The 20,509-nt window shown below is 35.9% G+C and overlaps 1 protein-coding gene across 2 annotated transcripts in view; it reads right to left on the reverse strand.

The window, feature by feature from the left end:
- The window catches only part of LOC139139956 (thrombospondin type-1 domain-containing protein 7A-like), a 57,230-nt gene that overhangs the window by 24,068 nt on the left and 12,653 nt on the right, over window positions 1–20,509 (reverse strand). For both annotated transcript variants that reach the window (XR_011553917.1, XM_070708923.1), the window contains exons 2-7: window positions 16,287–16,413; window positions 10,856–11,233; window positions 4,142–4,387; window positions 3,214–3,477; window positions 1,950–2,147; window positions 897–1,115 (exon numbers count right to left, since the gene is read on the reverse strand). The gene's annotated coding sequence lies outside the window, so the exon portion shown is untranslated. The remainder of the gene's footprint in view (window positions 1–896; window positions 1,116–1,949; window positions 2,148–3,213; window positions 3,478–4,141; window positions 4,388–10,855; window positions 11,234–16,286; window positions 16,414–20,509) is intronic.

Genomic DNA, 20,509 nt, shown 5'->3' on the forward strand with positions numbered 1-20,509 from the left:
ACTACGACATTACTAATCCGAACAATGTAAACACAAGAGTGTACCGCCTGTATATTCCGAAGGAATTACGTGAATAATTTGCGGAAACAACGAACTCGAAGCTGGTCGCGTATACCGTGGGTTCCGTACGCATTGCAAACAGGGTCAGGCGCGACGTTTACAGTGTTCGCGCCGTCGAGATTCAGTCGATATTTGTTCCCGAAAAATAGCGTATCTTCGTCTGTGATAAATTTCTAGGACTATGCTATCTTTGAAATAGAGTATAACTTTGCGGAAGGTAGCCTACGTGTAGACCGAGAGCTGTCATTTGCTCCACACACGAACGAACGTGAGCGCTAATGCACACGACGGACGACTGGAAATGATTGACAACTTGTGCACGGCGTACTGATATTATTCCTAAAGTAGTTCAAAAGTTTAAACGCGGAATCGTCATGGAAAACTTATTTTATTTTGCAAAAAATAACGAATTCTTGGCTTGTGCATGTGATAAGTATATTATTCCCTAATATTTTTCTTCGTTCAGCTCGGAAAATACTCGTGACGTAATGACCGTGTCACCACTCGTCTTCGACTCGTGGTGACACGGTCATTACGTCACTCGTATTTTCCTTCACTGAACGAAGAAAAATATTAGGGAATAATATCTATATATATATATATATATATATATATATATATATATATACACACACACACACACACACTCACATACCAGTATATAATATGTGTGAGTGTGTGTCTCAAGTCAAATATCATGATTTGATGATGAAAAACCTTGATAACAATGGTTTAAAAGATAGACAACAAATGGGCTGTTAGTGTCAAAGCAAACTTTTTTATCAAATGGAAGAGATAATATGTCATTTACTGTCATTGTGAAAAGAAAATCTTACCATTTTTATCTGCATTTGATGGACACTCAGTTCCACCATGAGCTGGCAGCTGTACAACTCTCCTAATTTTATATCTATAACCTTCACCACAAGTCTGGCTACAAGCTGACCAATCACTGAATGCACTGAGAGCACAGTCAATGGGACAGGATACATTACAAAGCTGCATGCTATCAGGCTTTGAAGCCTCATCACAATGATGTTCTTCCACTGGTACACCTAAAAAAGTGCATCAATAGAAAATTGAAAATGGAATGCCGTTGTTAAATGATCAACAGTGAGAATAAACACAGCATTCTATTGAACTGAGGGCATACATTTCCAAATTTAATAAATACCTTTGGTGCAATCATTTTTGGCAATACTTTTTTTGAATCTCTGAATTTTGATAAATAGAAATTGAAATACATAAATAACATGATATTTGTGTGATACAAATGGGCTAGTTTTGCACAGAACTATTCATATTAAATATCTGATATTTCTGGCTTTTTCATTTTGAAAAGGTTCTATCTCTTGCTCTCAAATGAAACTCAATTTATGTAGGTGGTTGCATGTTTACTTATCACTAATAAAACACTTTTGCCCTATGAAACATTAAAAATTTCATTGGCCTCATCTCCCCATTTTGATGCTTGCTGATACATATACACCATCAATCACTTTGTCATGAGTGTCTTAGTAATATCAAACACTAGGCAAATGTGAAAGTAAGTGTACAAGGTTAGGCTAGAGGAATACCTACTTTATATAGAGGTAATAATGATATTATTAAGCTCATCAACAAGAGAAAGTCAGACACAGATACTCTATAAATAAATGAATAAAATCTTCCCAAAAATGAATACATGAACAAAAAGATATAAATTATGAATAGATAAAACTGTTGCATGTACTGTCAAACTGATTTGTTGCTATGAAAACCTTTTGGGTAGATTTACAAAAATCTCCTAGTTCAATTACAGCTGTAGTGGTAACTGGTTAAAATTCAAAATTTACACAATAGGAGAGAAAGTTTACATGTACACCAAGTTAATATCTATGGTTCAATACCTGTGTCTTTTTCACATGTTACACTTCTTGTCATAGTTCCCATATCCTCACCACACATGCCATCCTCAATACGCTGACAGCCAGTCCATGGTCCCACCTGCCACATGTAACTCCGACACCATACAGCTTCATTGCATACACGGCTCTGGGTCAGCTCATCTTTGGGAAGGCACACACTGTGCTGGGGATCTGCATGGGCTTCAGATTAAAGAAAGTGTCATTAGTATGGTAATGAAAACAGCACACATGTGCACACATTTAAGATATACAATCACAAAATCTCAGGCAAGAATGTGCCTCAAAAGGGAAAGACTTGAATTTTGCTCAAATTTTCCACAATAAAACTTATAATTTCAACAATTCTCTTACCGATTGAATGTTTCCATGGATGTTTCTCATAGCTATTGCAAAGCCGTTCCTGCAGAGCACATGTAGATGCTAAATATTTTATTTTATACAAACATATATGTCCACCATACAAGATTGGAAATAGAGAAACAAATTACCCAACATTTACCAATATTTGACAATCAAAATGGCTGCCACCTCTGTGTTAACTCTAGGTAAAAATTAAAATTTTCGATTTTCAAAAAAAAATATGATGAAAAGTTTTCTTACACAAAAACTGTAAAAATGAGCCTCCACAAGTGGTAGATCCGAAAAACTGTACAAATTTGAAGAGTCCAATATCTGTCCCTGAGGCATATCTACCTTAAATTGATAAATAAACTTTATGGAAGTGAATTTTTACCTGCTTATCACAGCAGCATGCATATTAGCATGAAGGAAGTACAGCACACATACCGTAGATGTTAATATTTTATTTATACTAACATATATGTCCACCTATGGGTGAATTGTCAGGAACTGTCCGGACATCGGCCATTTGTCAAAGTGTTTATGTAGAATGTGAATGTCCAATATAACAATCATGATAGCAGGTGCTCTTCTGTTTAGTTGCAAATTATAATACCATCATAAATGTCAATTATATGCGGTCTGAAATAAACTGTCATGGTTAATCTGAAACTGATTTCAGCAAAATTCAACCATGTCAGGATTAAATGAAGGCAATTTCAATTTGTTCATATTTTGCTATTCTGCATCAATATTATTTGCCATTTTCTGTTTCTATGGATATGTTTCTCATAGACTAATTGCAAGCCTTGTACTTGCATATCAGAAATGAGAACAATAATTTCTTGAAGACAGATAGCACAAACATACATGTACCTATATGTTTCCCATAATGTTTATCTCTTACCTAAGATTTGTCTGGTTCTGGTCTGTACACCGCCTCTTTTCCCACACGACCGTGAGCAAGCACCCCAATTGGACCACTGGGACACCACGCAGTCTGATGGACATGGCACTTTACAAGTCTTTGTTCTCACTGGCTCTTCAAGATGTGAACAATTGGATCGGTCTATCACATGGTCCATTGAACTCTTGCAGTACAAGACACGGACTTGACTTCCCGGTCCGCATCCGGAGTAACCGTAGTCAAGGAAGCATCTGCTCCAACGTCCTGAAAATTAAAGTGAATATTTACATGTTTAATTTAGAACAAGAACATGAAGATGCACTTGATGTACCAGTCCTTTCATCCTTCTGTCTCTGGATATGGGTCAGACCAAACTGTGAAAATTTAATATTAGGGTTGGATTTTGTGATTGGGAAGATGTCAAACGTGATAAATATTGATGTATGAAAATTATATGTCATCATACAGCACATCATGCTGGCCACTTTGTGATCATTTTTGATGCTTTCATAATTCCATAGGACTCATACAGAATATGTTGTGGGCTTTGTACCAGGTATGTATAGTTCTCCAGTGCAGTTTGATAGTCCTCTGTGTACCGGTGTGTGTTTTTGTAAATATACATGAGTGTGTGTGTGTCTTTCTGTCTGTCTTTGTCAGTCAGTGTCAGTGTCTGTTTGTGTGTTCATCAAAATATGTCTACTATAATTTTGCATCGTTCCATCTGACTAAAGGAATGATAATTTCAATGGTGGATGGGTTGGTATACTTGATACTGAGACCACTGAATTTGCTCATCTCTGCTGTATTGATTTTCATTCATACATGTCAAGGTAAATCTGAAATGAAATGCATATATCATTTCTAGCTGCGGTACAGGAAATCATTATGGTCCATTTGTAAGTTAGTTTACATCCACATAACTTACCAGTATGCCACCATACACAGTCCACTGGTTCACATTTTGTGGTTTGGGTGAGTGGCCCACACTCAGCGCCACCATGAGCCATCTCAACCAACACTTCACGACTTCTGACTTTATGACCGTCACGACCACAGCTTTTTGAACAAGGCGACCAATTCCCCCACTGTCCCAGCTGACAATCACGAGGGCAGGGCACTTGGCATGCACGGTTTGATGGTGGCTTATGATGACTTCCATTCCTTGACATGTCTGTAAATACAGTATGGTGAAAATTTCTGGTTAAAATTTATCATCTGGGATGAACAATTCAAATTCACTTGGTGTTCACTAGTCCAAGGCCAATTACATGTGTATAGTCTTGCAGTCAAGTTTATGGTTGTTATGCATTCATGAACATACCATTACATGTATACAATCTGCATTACAGTACATACTTTGACTGGCCATGGAGGTGACAGCACACATGTACATTTGTCTCCAAGGGCCTGTGGGTCTTGCAAATAAGAACAATTGTCTTTTCAGGGCGATGTTAAGGGGGCGCTGCACCCAACACAGCATATTTTGCTCAAAATCATTTTTTTGCAAATATTTATTCAATTGTAATAAATTTGTTGACCATGATTAAAATACTGGGTCAAATTTTCTGAATTTTCACATTATGTTCTTAAATACTATATAACAAAACGACTTTTTAGTATGGCAATAAAATTCTTACATTTTGAATAGGAGGCACTTTAATTTTGCTAATCATGTTTTTAATCATGTTTTTGAGTGTCAATCTTTCAACCCATGCCATTTTAGAATGACAGATAATGCAAAATAAAACAGTTGTTTTTTTCTACATAAAGTCTTGTTTCAAGTGAAATATTACATTTCAGAAAATAGTAAAAGATTTTGACTTAAATTAATTTATCATACAACCAAAATTAAGGTTTTTTTACCCCAATTATATGCCCCCTTCATCCTTCGGATAAATTATTGCTACCATAGTAAATTTTAGATTCTCTGCTTTTTGAAAATCTATAGTACAAGGGAGTTTCCTTGTAATATCTTAGATGAAAAATATTCCTGTGAAAAAAACTGTGTTGGCAACGTGCAGCTCCATCTTAAGGCATTGGGGAACAAACACATGTCACCAAAATATGGCATGTCAATGTGTAACACATTTCATCAATTTTCCTCCGTGGAAAAAAATTATCCCTCATCACATGTCTAGTTTGAAGACTACAGAACTATCGTCACTTTCATTTCCTGGTATGTGTGCATGGTTAGATGTGCACTGTTGTTGGCATAGTGTAACCATGGATGGCACTTCCAAACTTATCCCTCAAAAGTTTCAGGCTTGTGAAATAATATTAGCCCTTTGCATAAATCAGCACCAAATGTCAAATTCTTCATGACTGTGAAAGATAAATCAGAAAAGAAATTGGGTTCACTTGTCTACCGACAAATTTAATGTCATAGTCAAATCCACTTTGTTCATGCAAAAAAAAAATTTGGTGTTCTAACACCTCATATAATTGCAAATTTGTTCACCTCCTGATCATGGCTGTAGATAAAATGGAAATCTACATGTCCCTCCCCCCCCCCCCCGCCCCCCCAAAAAAAAAAAAAAAAATCTGAAGGTATAGACAGTTACATGTTGTATTTGGGAAAATATTGAAATACATGTACTCCATATGTATTTATATGCTGAAAAATCACTGGCTAAGTATCTCTTACTTCCAGAATATGAATATGCTCAGAGACAAAGAGCTAGCATCACTGATTTTCAATGTTTACTAAACACAGTCTGTACAGGAATCACAATGAGTCACTTCCTCTCCTAACAATAAAGCAACAACTCTCTTTGCCAAAGCACAGGAAAGGGTGTTCCAGCCGACAAACAATGGACTTAGACTCATAGAGGACTCATAATCTGTCTACATAGCTGTGTGGTCATGTATGTGTGTATGAGTGTATGTACTGTACATATATGTACATGTATGTATTTATGTGTGTATGTTATGTATGTACGTGTATACTTGATAGTTGGTTGAAATTTAAAAGAGCAAATAATGAAATCAGAAATGACTGTACTACAAAGTGTTGTTCGGTAAGAAATGAACATTCTTCCAGCTTACAATACCATGTATTACTAAAACCCCAAAGCATTGATGTATTCGTATCATTCAAAATAGGGTGGATAGACCTACATAGAAGGAAACAGGGATGGAAGGGTTATAGATTCATTATTATATATCACAAAATAGTATTTATCAGAATAGTTAAATCATACTTTAAATTTAAATGGATTGTTATCAACTTGGTTCTTTTGACTGAAAACATTTCAGGTTTAGTTATTGCTATTCACAGTACATGCTGTATGCTGTAGGCTACATGTATTGCTAGCTGGTACATGCTGTATGCTGTAGGCTACATGTATTGCTAGCTGGTACATGCTGTATGCTGTAGGCTACATGTATTGCTAGCTGGTACATGCTGTATGCTGTAGGCTACATGTATTGCTAGCTGGTACATGCTGTATGCTGTAGGCTACATATACATGTATTGCTAGCTGGTACATGCTGTATGCTGTAGGCTACATGTATTGCTAGCTGGTACATGCTGTATGCTGTAGGCTACATGTATTGCTAGCTGGTACATGCTGTATGCTGTAGGCTACATGTATTGCTAGCTGGTACATGCTGTATGCTGTAGGCTACATGTATTGCTAGCTGGTACATGCTGTATGCTGTAGGCTACATGTATTGCTAGCTGGTACATGCTGTATGCTGTAGGCTACATGTATTGCTAGCTGGTACATGCTGTATGCTGTAGACTACATGTATTGCTAGCTGGTACATGCTACGCTTGGCTGACCCTATGTGTATGTTTATTTCACAAAAGCATATCAAGAAACCCTACAGGGATATGTACATGTTGTCTTCCAGACCTTTTAGGTTAGAGTTTATTGTTATCGTTAGGATATCGTTTTCCATGTTTACGTTTTGGTCTGACTGTTTCCGTGACAATGATTTCAGCTGAAGGCTAGCCGTCATTCTGAATCCTGCAATTTAATCCAGAAATTTAAAAGTTCTAGACACAACTCGACTTGGCCCTTCTTTTTTCAGGGAAGACCCTTGCCATTACATACAATGGTTCCAATTGACGTTGGAGACATTTTGTCTGGAACTGGGTCACCGTTGATGTTTATTATAAAGCCGAGCTATACACACCCATCTTGGATGCTACAAATATGTACTTTACTTTGGACTGCCTTTGTGTACAGGTTCAATACATGAAATTATTTGAATTATTTAAATGTCTTTACATGTGTGTATACCATATACATTCATATACATTCCAAAATCTAGCTAGCCATGTTTTAGCTCTGGGGTTTGCAAAACCACACAATTACTCTGCCAGATTGTAGACTCTGCATCATTACAAACAACATTAATTCACTAGATTATCCATTAGTGTGCCTGGAGTTTTATCCAATATCTGCATCCCACAGCTCCAGGTGATCACCTAGGATATGCAGAGTCAAGAACTAACAGCAGGATGTGGTCAAACCATATGTTTCCTGGAGACCTGCACAGTCTCTCAGTGTATGTCAGGTCAACAGGAAATTGCAAGGAGAGGGAATGGTGGTCTATATATAGCCTATTCAACAAATGTTGTACACAGGTTTTAGGATCTACTTGTGATTTATACATATGTATGCATGATAGCATTTTAAACTCGGCACCATTTTACGTTGACCAGCCATTGAAGGTTTGCTCTCTTTTCCTGGCAGAAATTTCCCAATCTGTGAATTGGGGGAGGGAGAGGGGATGCTACATGCAACTATGTCAATTTTTCCCCTTTCTTGGCTGCTGGTAAATAAAAATTTGCCACCAACTAACAATCTTGAAGACTGAGCACATAGTACATACGATCAGACTGAATGACATATACACACTAAGAAGAAATGTGTGTACATTTCAACTTCACAATTGCCATACATATGCCAAACCATTGAACCTGATAGTTAGAAACATGGCAAATATCAGCACTTCTTGGTCCAATTGCTTTATAGAAGTAAATTTGCTAACATTCAAGGTTATTGACATCCTAAAACTATTTCTTGTTTCTGTATACCTAATTTTAAACTAACCCTGTTAAAAAACTTGATTTTATATCAAAGTTGTAAATTTGAAAACTGAAATATTAACAAACACCTAAAAAGATTAACATTCATTGTTTAAATTACGCAAAATTTGATAACAATCAAGGTTTAATTTTTTTCTATTCAGTAAGATGGCTACATTAGCTTTGATGACTCATTGATTATCATTTTGTCATATGGTGATGACATTGAAAACAACTACAATTGTAAGTCTAATCTGCAACAGATTTCCTCTGAATATTTGGAGTCTTTGTCACCACTTTGATCATGAAATGTGCTGATTGAAGTACTGATTCACACTGTTTCTAGAAGGTTGAAATTTGGTAGTACTTCAGATTATAATTTTAGCATATGGTGATGACATTGAAAACGACTACGATTGCAAGTCATGGTCTGCAACAGATTGCCTCCAAATATTTGGAGTCTTTGTCACCACTTTGATCATGAAATGTGCTGATTGAAGTACTGATTCACACTGTTTCTAGAAGGTTGAAATTTGGTAGTACTTCAGATTATAATTTTAGCATATGGTGATGACATTGAAAACGACTACGATTGCAAGTCATGGTCTGCAACAGATTTCCTCTGAATATTTAGAGTCTTTGTCACCACTTTGATCATAAAATGTGCTGATTGAAGTACTGATTCACACTGTTTCTAGAAGGTTGAAATTTGGTAGTAATTCAGATTATAATGTTAGCATATGGTGATGACACTGAAAACAACTACGATTGTAAGTCATGGTCTGCAACAGATTTCCTCTGAATATTTAGAGTCTTGTCACCACTTTGATCATAAAATGTGCTGATTGAAGTACTGATCACACTGTTTCTAGAAGGTTGAAATTTGGTAGTACTTCAGATTATAATTTTAGCATATGGTGATGACATTGAAAACGACTACGATTGCAAGTCATGGTCTGCAACAGATTTCCTCCAAATATTTGGAGTCTTTGTCACCACTTTGATCATGAAATGTGCTGATTGAAGTACTGATTCACACTGTTTCTAGAAGGTTGAAATTTGGTAGTACTTCAGATTATAATTTTAGCATATGGTGATGACACTGAAAACAACTACGTCATGGTCTGCAACAGATTTCCTCCAAATATTTGGAGTCTTTGTCACCACTTTGATTATTAATGTGCTGATATTGAAGTACTTATTCACACTGTTTATAGGTTGAAATTTGGTAGCAATTGAGGCTGCAAAACATTTTGTTGCAAGTTTGTTCTCCATGGAGACCTGTGGGCGATGATCAAATTCACACATGTAGAACTTACACTGGGTCTTTATTTGTTGAAAGTCGGTCACAACTGTTGTCCTGCTGTGCAGGCCTGATGTGGTCCTTATCTAGGGGTGAGTTGAGGTGAAGACAGCAGACATTGTACTAAGGTCTAAACAAAAATAGTTAGGACTCAGCAGATTTTTGCATTTGAATGTACATACTAGCATATAGGTAACTGCATGTCTCTAATTAGTTTGGATATGTAGAGACATTACTGATAACCTTCCATCTTTCTAATTTGCCATCTTCTTCACCTTTTTCAATCAGCCTTGACCTTGAACCCTAAAACAGACTCTCCTTTCCTGATCCTGTTTATCTCTCTGGTCATTTGATCCTTAAAATCAACTCGGACTGATCATAGCATGCTACATTGAGGACCACAAAGTACTAGTACTTTGGCTGAACAAACACAGCTTTAATGTAGTGCACGTTGCCTATCAAAACACAGGTGTAACTCATCAAAATACACTGAGCCTAATGGTTTACAGAACAGCAATGAAGCATAACATACTTACATGTCAGTTTACACTGTTGCCCATGAAAAAAAATCCCATTAAGAACAGCATGGATGTATGTTCCTGTTTCCTTTAATTGTTTAATATATATCCTTTACAGGCCTCCACTGTTGAACCGTTTATTACAGTGATTTACCTTGACTTTTGAAAGTGACAGAGTTTCCATAATTTTAAACAAGCAGATAAAACAAGCTGATATATTTATTTAAGTGTATATAACTTTCTGTTTTTGTCATGAGAAAAAAAATCATCCAGACAATTGGAAAAGAGCTGATTAACATAGTATTAGCACACTGTATTGTACAAAGTTCTGAGGTTAGATGACATTGCTGGTATAAGTTTATGAGTCAGCAAGTGTAACTTTGGATAATTTTCTTACTTTCTGTTTCCTGGATCAACTGCAGTTTCTAAATGTACCGGTAAATCTACTCTCTAAATAGCATAGAAGTACCCGGCATTCAGCTTGTTAACGCATATTTTCAGTACAATAAATATCATCAAATTCCATCAAAGTCATCATTCTCTAATTTTTTTTCCCCCAGCAGACAGTTACACTGTATTGTTGACAATTGCAAGTCTGGAAGGGTTTAATTCATGACAGCCAGAACAACAATGCATGATAGAAATAAGAATGATGTGTTGACAAACAGAATACTGGGTATACTAATAGATTTCAGTGAGTACCAGAGATCAGCTTTGAAATTACTGTAAAACTTGCTGGATGGCTGATTGTCTTTTGATGTATGGAATCATAGGACTCACCTTGAAGACAGAAAGTGTCCTCAACTGGTTGCACATCTTCATCATTATCTTGAACACAGTAAATTTGTCTCCTCCGCTGGCCAGCTCCGCAGACCTCACTGTCTTTCAGTAAAACACAATCTTCCCATTCTTCCGTATGCCATCGGTAACTAGGACACCTTGGTAACAGTGCCATGTGACAGTGCCGTTTCTCTATCATGGATTGGCACGGCAAGCCTCCGTACTCTGGCAATACCATGATTTGTCGTACTCTGGTCTGCATACCGACGCTGGCTCCGTCTTGGCAGGTCTTGGAACATTCTGACCAATCTCCCCATCGTGACAGCACACAGTCACACGGCAAATCACAGAATTCGGTACTAGCGGGCCATGTTTTACCTGAATTTGACAAAGATAACAAGCGTACACAAATATAATGAGAACCTAGTGTGACATGTGAAGATATGGTCATCTCATATTGCATATCAGAATTATCTGATGTATCCTTTTTGATTACTTAGTATGCTGGGATATCTCTGTCTGACATTCCAACAGCAGACTGACATGCACATTCATACAAGACTCTGCCTCATTCCAAGTTTTATACAGAATTAGTGGACCTGTAATCAGGATGACATGATTAGATTATAAAACGCATCAAGTTAAGAGTATCCATTCTTGTATCAACAGCCATTACACACTTGGCTTGCACTGTACATGCAGCACCATATCTTGAGATTAATGTCAGTGATATCTAATTTAATAGACAACTGAGTGGGACTGGAATGTGCGAGTCAAGTCAGGAATTAGCAATTGACAGCACTACCATTCCATGCATGTTTTGTCATGAAATATACACCATGTGTTCATTCAATGTGTACAATCTATACTTCATACTAACGGTACATGTATGTAGTCAGAGTTTCTTGGAATCTTAGTTCACCAAATGCAATATTCAAAACTTTTTACCCTGGACACACAGGGTGAATGTGCAGACATACTGTACAAAATGTACATGTCAATGTGAATCATATATCGAAATGATAGTGATGGTTTTGACATACATGTAAAGTACCACATATTTTGACCTACTGGTATATAGTCTGTGAGGCACTTATGATTAAACTTAGCTGTTCAATGTGTACCTACCTAGACACTAAATGCATTTTCATCAACACAGACATGGAAAAAAAACTACGTGAATGACTGCCTGAAGAATTTTTTGAAAAAAAATTGTGATCTTCTGGATCCATATCTCATTTGCATCAATCTGATAATAGCATTACTGAAATGTAGTCATAAACATTTGTTGGAGATATGAACCATGGAAACTCACTCAAACACCAAAAAGAAGGGAATTCAGGCTTGTTGGTATATTTACAGCTTTAGAAGTTTATCAAGATATTATTAGGATTTTCAAAGAGGAACAATAATTGAATATCTGATATTACATGCGTGACAGCTGCATAGTGCATGCAGACAGTACGGTCACCGGTAACATGACATGAATTTATGCTACAGCCTTGTAAAACTGTACTGTATAATAATAATAATATTTTTATTGCTTGCTTGTAAATATAGGATCTACATCACATTTGTGGCAATAAAAGTGTGATACAAAAATAAGTAAAAATTTTCTTCAATAAAGATAAAGTATTACAGTATTATAATAATAGTAGCTAATAATAAATATAACTAGGTATTTCTTTGTTTGTATAAAGTAAAAATATAATCTGCAAGTTGTTCATTAAAAGAGAACTCTTGTTTTGTTAGTAGAGAAATAAGCTGATTTTCAGTATTGTCGTTTGGGAAGTTGATTTTACTGAAAAAGTTCTTTCTTTGGACTTTGTATTTCTGACAGACTAATAAAAAGTGTGTTTCATCTTCAATACTGTTGGTGTTACACTGATTGCAGTATCTTTCAGTAATTGGGGTTTTTGGAACAGTGTGTCTTCCTTTTCAATTGCTAGATCATGATTGCTAATGCGAAGTTTGGTGAGTAATTTTCTTTTCTCACCTTGTAACTGTGTTAAGTAGGGTTCTAATCTAAAATTATGTTTTATTTTGGCGTACATTCTTAGTTTACTATTTTAATCAGTGATCAATTTTTTCCAAAAGACCTCATAATTGTTTGTTAAATTTGTTTTCATTAATCCAGTTATAACTTTGTGGTGTTTAAGTGATGGAGCTTTATCAAGGAGAAAGTCCATTCCATTGTCTTTAATTAAAGCACTTAAACAGTTAAACCAGGATCTATTGTTAGTGTTGTTTACCATTTGCTCCAGAAAAGCTTCTTTAGTGAGATTATAATGTGGCAGTTGTACGATATGAAGCCAGTGTTTAACAATATTAAGTTTGATCTCAAGTAGAAGTGGGAATTGTCCTAGTTCACCCCTCACAGCGGCATTACAAGCTTGTCTATTACACTGTAAAATGTTCTTACAAAATTTGAGGTGAGTTTTTTCAATTGCTGATTTATCCCACTTCTTGTAGTCCATGAAATCTTGTCCCCAAATCTCTGAGCCATACAGTAAAACAGGATAATGAAAACATTGAATAGATGTAGGGAAAATTTTATCTTTTTGTTGTGCAATAAAACCCTTTTTAAACTATACAAAGATTTTGCTGCTTTATCAGCCAAATTTGTAATTGTGTCACTAAACTGCCATTTGATTTAATTGTCAGTCCTAAGTATGTATAGCTCTTAACAGATTTGATGCATGTACTACCATAGTTAAATAAGTGTTTATCTATCAAAGGAGATTTACTAAAATTAATTGCTTGGGTTTTCTGTAAATTAACATCAAGTTTCCAATTGGAGCAAATGTGTGTAGTGTATTAACTCCCTCTGCAAACCTTCTTTTGAAGTAGAGATTAAGACAAGGTCATCAGCGTAAATAATGAGTTAACTGGGGTATTATTCAACACTGGTGGTTGAGTATATCTACTTTGTCTAGATTTGTTTTCAAGTCATTGACATATAAATTGAACAGACTAGGACTTAAAACACAGCCCTGTTTTACTCCTTTTTCAACTTTCAGGCTGGGCGAGATAAAATTATTTGTTTTGATGTGTATTTTTGTGTTGGTGTACATGTGTTTTATAAGTCTGTATAATTTGCCATTAATGTTATTTTGAGAAGTTTATGAAAAGACCAACTCTCCATACCGAGTCGAAAGCCTTAGCAAAGTCAACAAAACAAACATAAATGTTCTGCTTATTGTTAATATATTTATGTATTATTGTCTTCAGGGTAAATATGTGATCTATTGTGCGATGGTTTTTGCGAAATCCAGCTTGATTATTATGTATAATATGATTGTCATCTAAAAAACTATTTAGCCTTTCATTTAGAATGTAAGAGAAAACTTTTCCTACACAACTTCCAACAGAAATGCCCCTATAATTTTTTGGGTCATATTTATCTCCTTTTTTAAATAAGTGTGTCATAATGCTTGTATTCCAGATGTCTGGAAAGTTGGATGTGTCTAGAACTGCATTAAATAATTAGCTAAGGGTTTACAGAGAAAGGAGGAACCATGTTTTAACAACTCTATACAAAACCCATCAATCCCTGCTGCTTTTTTACTTTTTAAATTTCTAATTGCTGATAACACTTCATTAGTTGTTATTGACTTATCCAGCTGCTGATTAGCCTGATTCTTAGTTTCTTCAGATGTTAAACAAATGTATATGTTTTATTTGAGCGATGACTTTTACAGTTATTATACTGTAGATGACATCATGTCTAAATTTGTATCAGAGTCAATAGCATAAATTATTATCAAGTTGCACGATATTTGCAGTGATTTCAAATGTACACAAAGTCCATTCAAATCTTATCATGGTCTGTCAAGGTTCAAGGATTGTATATTTCACAGTGTAACTGTACAATGTACATGTCTAGACAAAACAATATGATATGGAAACCGAAACACATACATGTACATGTAGTGTTCATTGCCCAAACATGCACCTTACATGTATGAACTGAGACTGTTATTGTTGTTGTTGCCTCTCACAGAATCAAAAGAGAAGTCACAATCCTCACATTCCTGTTTTGAACAGACATGTTCAGAAGTCATACAGTACCGTGTTAATATCATAATCTGTTTGATACTAAAGTACGGAGTCTGGAAAAAGTATTAGTCCCATGCCACTACAGTGCACCACTCTGTATGCTCAATGAATTCAGTGTCTGTATACTCCCGGACTATGATTATAAGACTAAGAGAGTCAGTAATGACTGTGCAATCAAATTCTCTGAACCATCAAAATGCGTAGTTCTCTGACAAAGCCTTCAGTATTTTTTTAATTGATTTCTTGAGATATTTGCATAACTGCAGCAGCAAAATATTAACCCTTTGGCATTAAAATATTGAAAGACATTTAACAACTTCACGGATGATTGGCCAGCAGGACTTGATACACAGTCCATTATGACATTTTTAAACACTCTTTATGCTTGACTGATTTGAAACAACTCAGTGGCTATGGAAATGCATGATTGCTCATAACCATGTATTGGCAAATCTGAAGATGCAGAGTGGTTGAACAAGTGGTTGAATTTGAACCATTGACTATATTAATTTGGGAACTGTTCCAATTCACCCATAGTCATTAGCACTCGCATATTTTACAGTTTATAGATTAAACTATAATATTATAGCATTCACTGGTGCAGTTTGCATGTGACCCCAAAACAACGAGCAATTTTTAGATTACACATACATTGTACACAAACACCATTGCACAGCATCACTGAGATCTACTAATGACATCAATAGTCATACAATATCCATGTAAAACTGAGCCCTTGTAAATGCTGAATATTGATTTTTCAATACTGGCTTTCATCAAAGAAATGCATTTTACGTTTGACCTTTTCTGTAATTAGACTTAATGACCATCAATACACAATCAGACATCTTCATTTATCAATTGAAAATATAGCCTTAAGGTCTAAAATCACCATGGCAACCAATTAGGATAGACCTAAAGCCAATATCACATATTAAGGTTATAGGAATTTACCATTAAACCTTTGGAGGGTGTTCAGAATGCAAACAAACAAACAAATTAATTTGGTTCTAGTCACATTGTAGTTACCTCTAACCCCTTAGACATTTACCCATCGGACACTGGCCCTATCCGTACCCCTAACTGTAGACTGGCCCTGAACCTGTTTCCCTAACCATACACCAGCTGGTGTGTTGGAAACGTCAAAATGGAAAATGGCAAGGGATAACTTTTTTATTTTGCATTTAAAGCTTTGACCCCCCCCCCCAGTTGGTATGCTGAGCATCCCTCTTTCTTCAAAATAACACATTTACTTGGCTGTAAGCTGCGTGAGTAAGTTTCTTCAAGGCGGTAAAAACTAAAAGCCACAAAAGTGTGGACCTAACAGTGCATCCTTCAGTTGAATTTCTACTGCATATTATGTTGTACATACCTGACGAGGCTGACAGACACAGTGACTGGTTGACCTCATGACCCTTGTCGTTGATACAGCTGATAGCCCGACTTCTCTGTCCAACACCACACTGGGAACTTGATGTAACAGCGCTACCATCACTTGTCTGTAGAGCAGAGGGCATATGCCATGTTACTATAGCAACAGCAATTGTGCATGAAAAAGTTACCGTGGCAACAGGGATTGTGAGGAGGAAAAAGTCACAGCATTTAAGCCCCATTAAGTCTTCCTTCTGAACTATTTTCCAGTATTTTTACTCTGCTTGTAAAATTCAGTTTGTTGTTCTGCTTCAAAATTACTGTTCAAATGCCTAGTGTTCAATTTATCAAAGCTGTATATGCTTGATGTCCAATGTAATTGCTGACGATGTAACTTCAGTCTAGAATTTGATAGTCAACAAAATCACTGCATCTTCACCATCCACAGTGTTCTCGAGGCTATCTTTCATTTCAACATACTGTAGGAAGCATCATATAATATTAACTTTTTCTTTATAAAAAATTTAAAAATGTCAAATGTTACACCTATTGCGCCCCCCCCCCCCCAATCTTCATATCTATGCACAGAGGATCCAGTCTTGAAAGAACAATTGAAGGCTTTACACGAATTATAAATGTACAACCTTGGATATGTTTAAATGGCATACACACATTATCAAGAGGAATAAACCATTGGGCAAAGATCAGAGAACAATCGTCACATGCAGAAAGTGAATAAAAAGTTGACAGAGCATGTACAAAAAGGTTAAAAGCTTTTTTGTACATGCACACAATACCCATGAAAGGGCTTCCCTAAACTTCATTGCCGTTTGACACGGCAAAGAGCTCAAACAGAAAGACAGGTATTTGTCATTGATCTGCTCTGACAAATGACTCATTTGAAAGCTATTAATCACATCATTGCTACGCTCTGCTTCATTTGTTTGCATTTTGTTGATATTCATGGTATTAACAAGGGCAGCATATTCAGTTGTACAACCCAAGCAATTAAGTATTTTCAAGGTTATGTCGTGTTCTCTGTGTCTTACTTCTAACAAATTTTGTTTCACCAAACATACAGGTTGACAATATACATGTAGATTCAGTTTTCAGACTTATCGCCTGCTCAAGGTCTTCCCATAGGAATCTAGCAATACAGGAGAACTCTTATCTAGAGGTCAGGGGTCAAAATTCCTAAGGATTTTGCTGGATCAAGTGGAATCTCAATCTTCATGGTCATGTGAGACCAGTGAACAACAATGCTTAATGCTTATTGTATGATAAAAGAAAAACATAACTACTACTTTGGTTGCAGAGCCACAGACTTATGTTCTGACTCATAATATACCATGTAGTTGTTGAATGTATGGACTTGATTAGCCCTGCGTACCATGCTGCATGTTCCCAGCGTTGAATGGCCTGTTGTGGGAGGCCGTACAACGCAAGGGACACGCAGCCGGACACGCAGCATTGTATGCAGGGCTAAGATGTGATCAGCAAACTTAATTTTTATGTCATATTTTTTGTAGTGGAAATGAAGATGAAATTTGTTGATCTATGCCTCAGTGCATACATGTACACCTGCCTGCTTTCATTTCCATAATTACGTCTAAATGCATATACTTCCAAAGTCTCAGTTCCATATGTAATAAAAACTTTCCGGTTTCAATTTTTTGCGGAAACATAAAAGCTTGTGCAACACTTCATTCTGATGAAGTTGTAAGTGGTGGATTACTGGTAGAAGGAGCACCTGTTCAGTGGCAATAAAATGTAAATTAGTCTTTCATTTCATGACTGTATCCTGCATTCCAAGTCATTTATACAATGTATGTGATATTAAAATATGAGGCCCTCTCTTTTTTTAATAAGCAGAATTAAAGTGCAATTATGGTGACTGTAAATTTCTCCCATACCATTCTGCAATTGCACATTATTCTGTAATATTGGGGCACTATACTGCCTCCATTATACAATTTTGTTTTGAAAATTCATATCCTTTCATTCTCAAGATTTCAATCACTTTACCTGTATTTGGAATCACACCTGTCACAGAATTTACTGCCGTTAATTTTATACAGCTGTATCTCAAATGCTCTCAGCTGCTGATCCCTGGAATCCCTAGAATTCGTTCTAATAACATTTCATCGTACCCTACGGAATATTTCTATTTCAATTTCTCATTGAAATGTATAGTATGAGCTACATGCAGTCCCTAGCAGATGTAAAACACCGCACTGATTCAATGAATCTGCTTTACGATGCAAGTGTGGATAAGAACACTTAAAAGACAGCTGACACAAGCAGAATGTGAATTTAGATGTGAATATTTTCAAGACACATGTAGACTTTTTAAAGGCACATGTTGTCTTTTGAAAATTATGAACCATTCTCAACAAATATCCTTATTTGCTGACTTAGGAGATTCCATTTTAGAATGTATTTGATTACCTGCGTAAGTTGGTAGTTAAACCATGTTAATAACACAATGCCTAGATTACAATAGCTCTACAAGTTACTGCATATTGTGTTTCACTTTCAGGAACATGTATAAGATTTTGGCTGCATTGCTCATTCATGACAATAAATCTATCTGACTTCTGATATTGAAAACTCTGGAAATCCATTGAGTCTTTAAAGTCTCTTGATTTTGCAGCTGATCTTGGGTGGGATTTTTTTTGCTCTACACTAATAATAGAATATGCAGGTTGTACAATTACAGAAATAAATGATCTTATAATACTAGTATTTGACAAAAATACTTGCAAAAAAGAATTTATATCACAAAACTGCTAGTCCAAGAAAAAGAATCAGCTTGAGAGTAATACATTACAATATTCATGTACATGAACTCGTAATTAAATTTTAGATTGGCCTTTGTGAATATCAACACCTTACTGAACTCAATGCCAAAGGAACGACATGACGTAAAGCAATTTACAATCCAAACACAATACCATGAGAAATTTTGGATAGTAATGACAGATACATGTATGTTTATACATTTTGAAAAAAGTTGGAAACACCCAGTAATTAGTCTTCACTTATTTATAAAAAGAACAGGACAAAAACAACGGCATGTGATAATACCTGGAATGGAATGGAACCATTCCATTTTGGAATGGTTCCAAATTGGAATGGAATGGTTCCAAATTGGAGTGGAAGGTTCCAAATTGAAAACTCCGAATTGGAATTCCAAATTGGAATTTCCAGTACAGATATCACAATTGAAAAAGGGGCTTCTCAAAAATTTGTACAATTTTGAAAAGTAGATGTTGTTGTTGCAAAGGTATTGCTTGATCGGCATTTACAGTTAATTCATCTTGACAGGCTTTTTAAGGGGCAGAATGGTCATTCGTACTGTTTAGGTAAGAACCATTTGGTTTGGAGTTGGGAATTCAGAGAATGAAAATGTTTTAATCACTCAAAGAGCAAAAATTTATTGATTTTGCATATTTTAAACCTGAAAGTTCCAGCAGTTGAATTTTACATCAAGAAAACAGGCTGACTAAGACTTTGGAAACACAAACCTACCATGATTGGGAAAAAAACTTGTTCACATAATATTTCCTCCCTACCCTTCTGCAAATCACATGGTTCTCCCCTTTGAATAGTTCTCTGTGTGTGTGGTATCTTTGTTAGGGGTAGACCATTTGATATCCTGGGGGAGGGCTTGGAAGATTTGGGGTAAAAATTATCATGAGAGGTTGCGTTTTAAAAAAAATTTCTACCAAGAATTGCAGAAAAATAAAATAGATTGCTAGCAGATACGAAGGAAAAAATTATGCACATACAGTTACTTTAAGTCTCAAGTTTCTGCATAAATATTTGGCACAGCATTTTATAATATTTGTAATTTTGGGCATTTCTTGGGTGCACCAATTTTATAGTATCTTTCAATGTCCTATGCCATGACATGCTTTTAGCCTGCTACCCGGAACAAACTTATTACTGACAGCAGGTTGTAGTTTTCTTACAGATTGAGACCTCAGTGACTTTTTATTATCTCCCTCAGTAATTTTGCTGTGTTAAAGGATGCTTCTGTTTTCTTTCCAACTTTCCAGCATTCTGAAGCAGATGCTGTTTGCCTATATTTCCATGTAAACTTTGTGCCGGTTAAAGTTCTCTCCCAGTACTTTTTTCATGTCATATAAAGAACAACATCTTAACAAAAAGAAGAGCAAATATTGGCACTTTAAATCGCCCATGTGCACAAGAAAAAAATCC

Source organism: Ptychodera flava, chromosome 9 (assembly GCF_041260155.1).
Source record: "Ptychodera flava strain L36383 chromosome 9, AS_Pfla_20210202, whole genome shotgun sequence".
In the NCBI taxonomy this organism is placed as follows: Eukaryota; Metazoa; Hemichordata; class Enteropneusta; family Ptychoderidae; genus Ptychodera; species Ptychodera flava.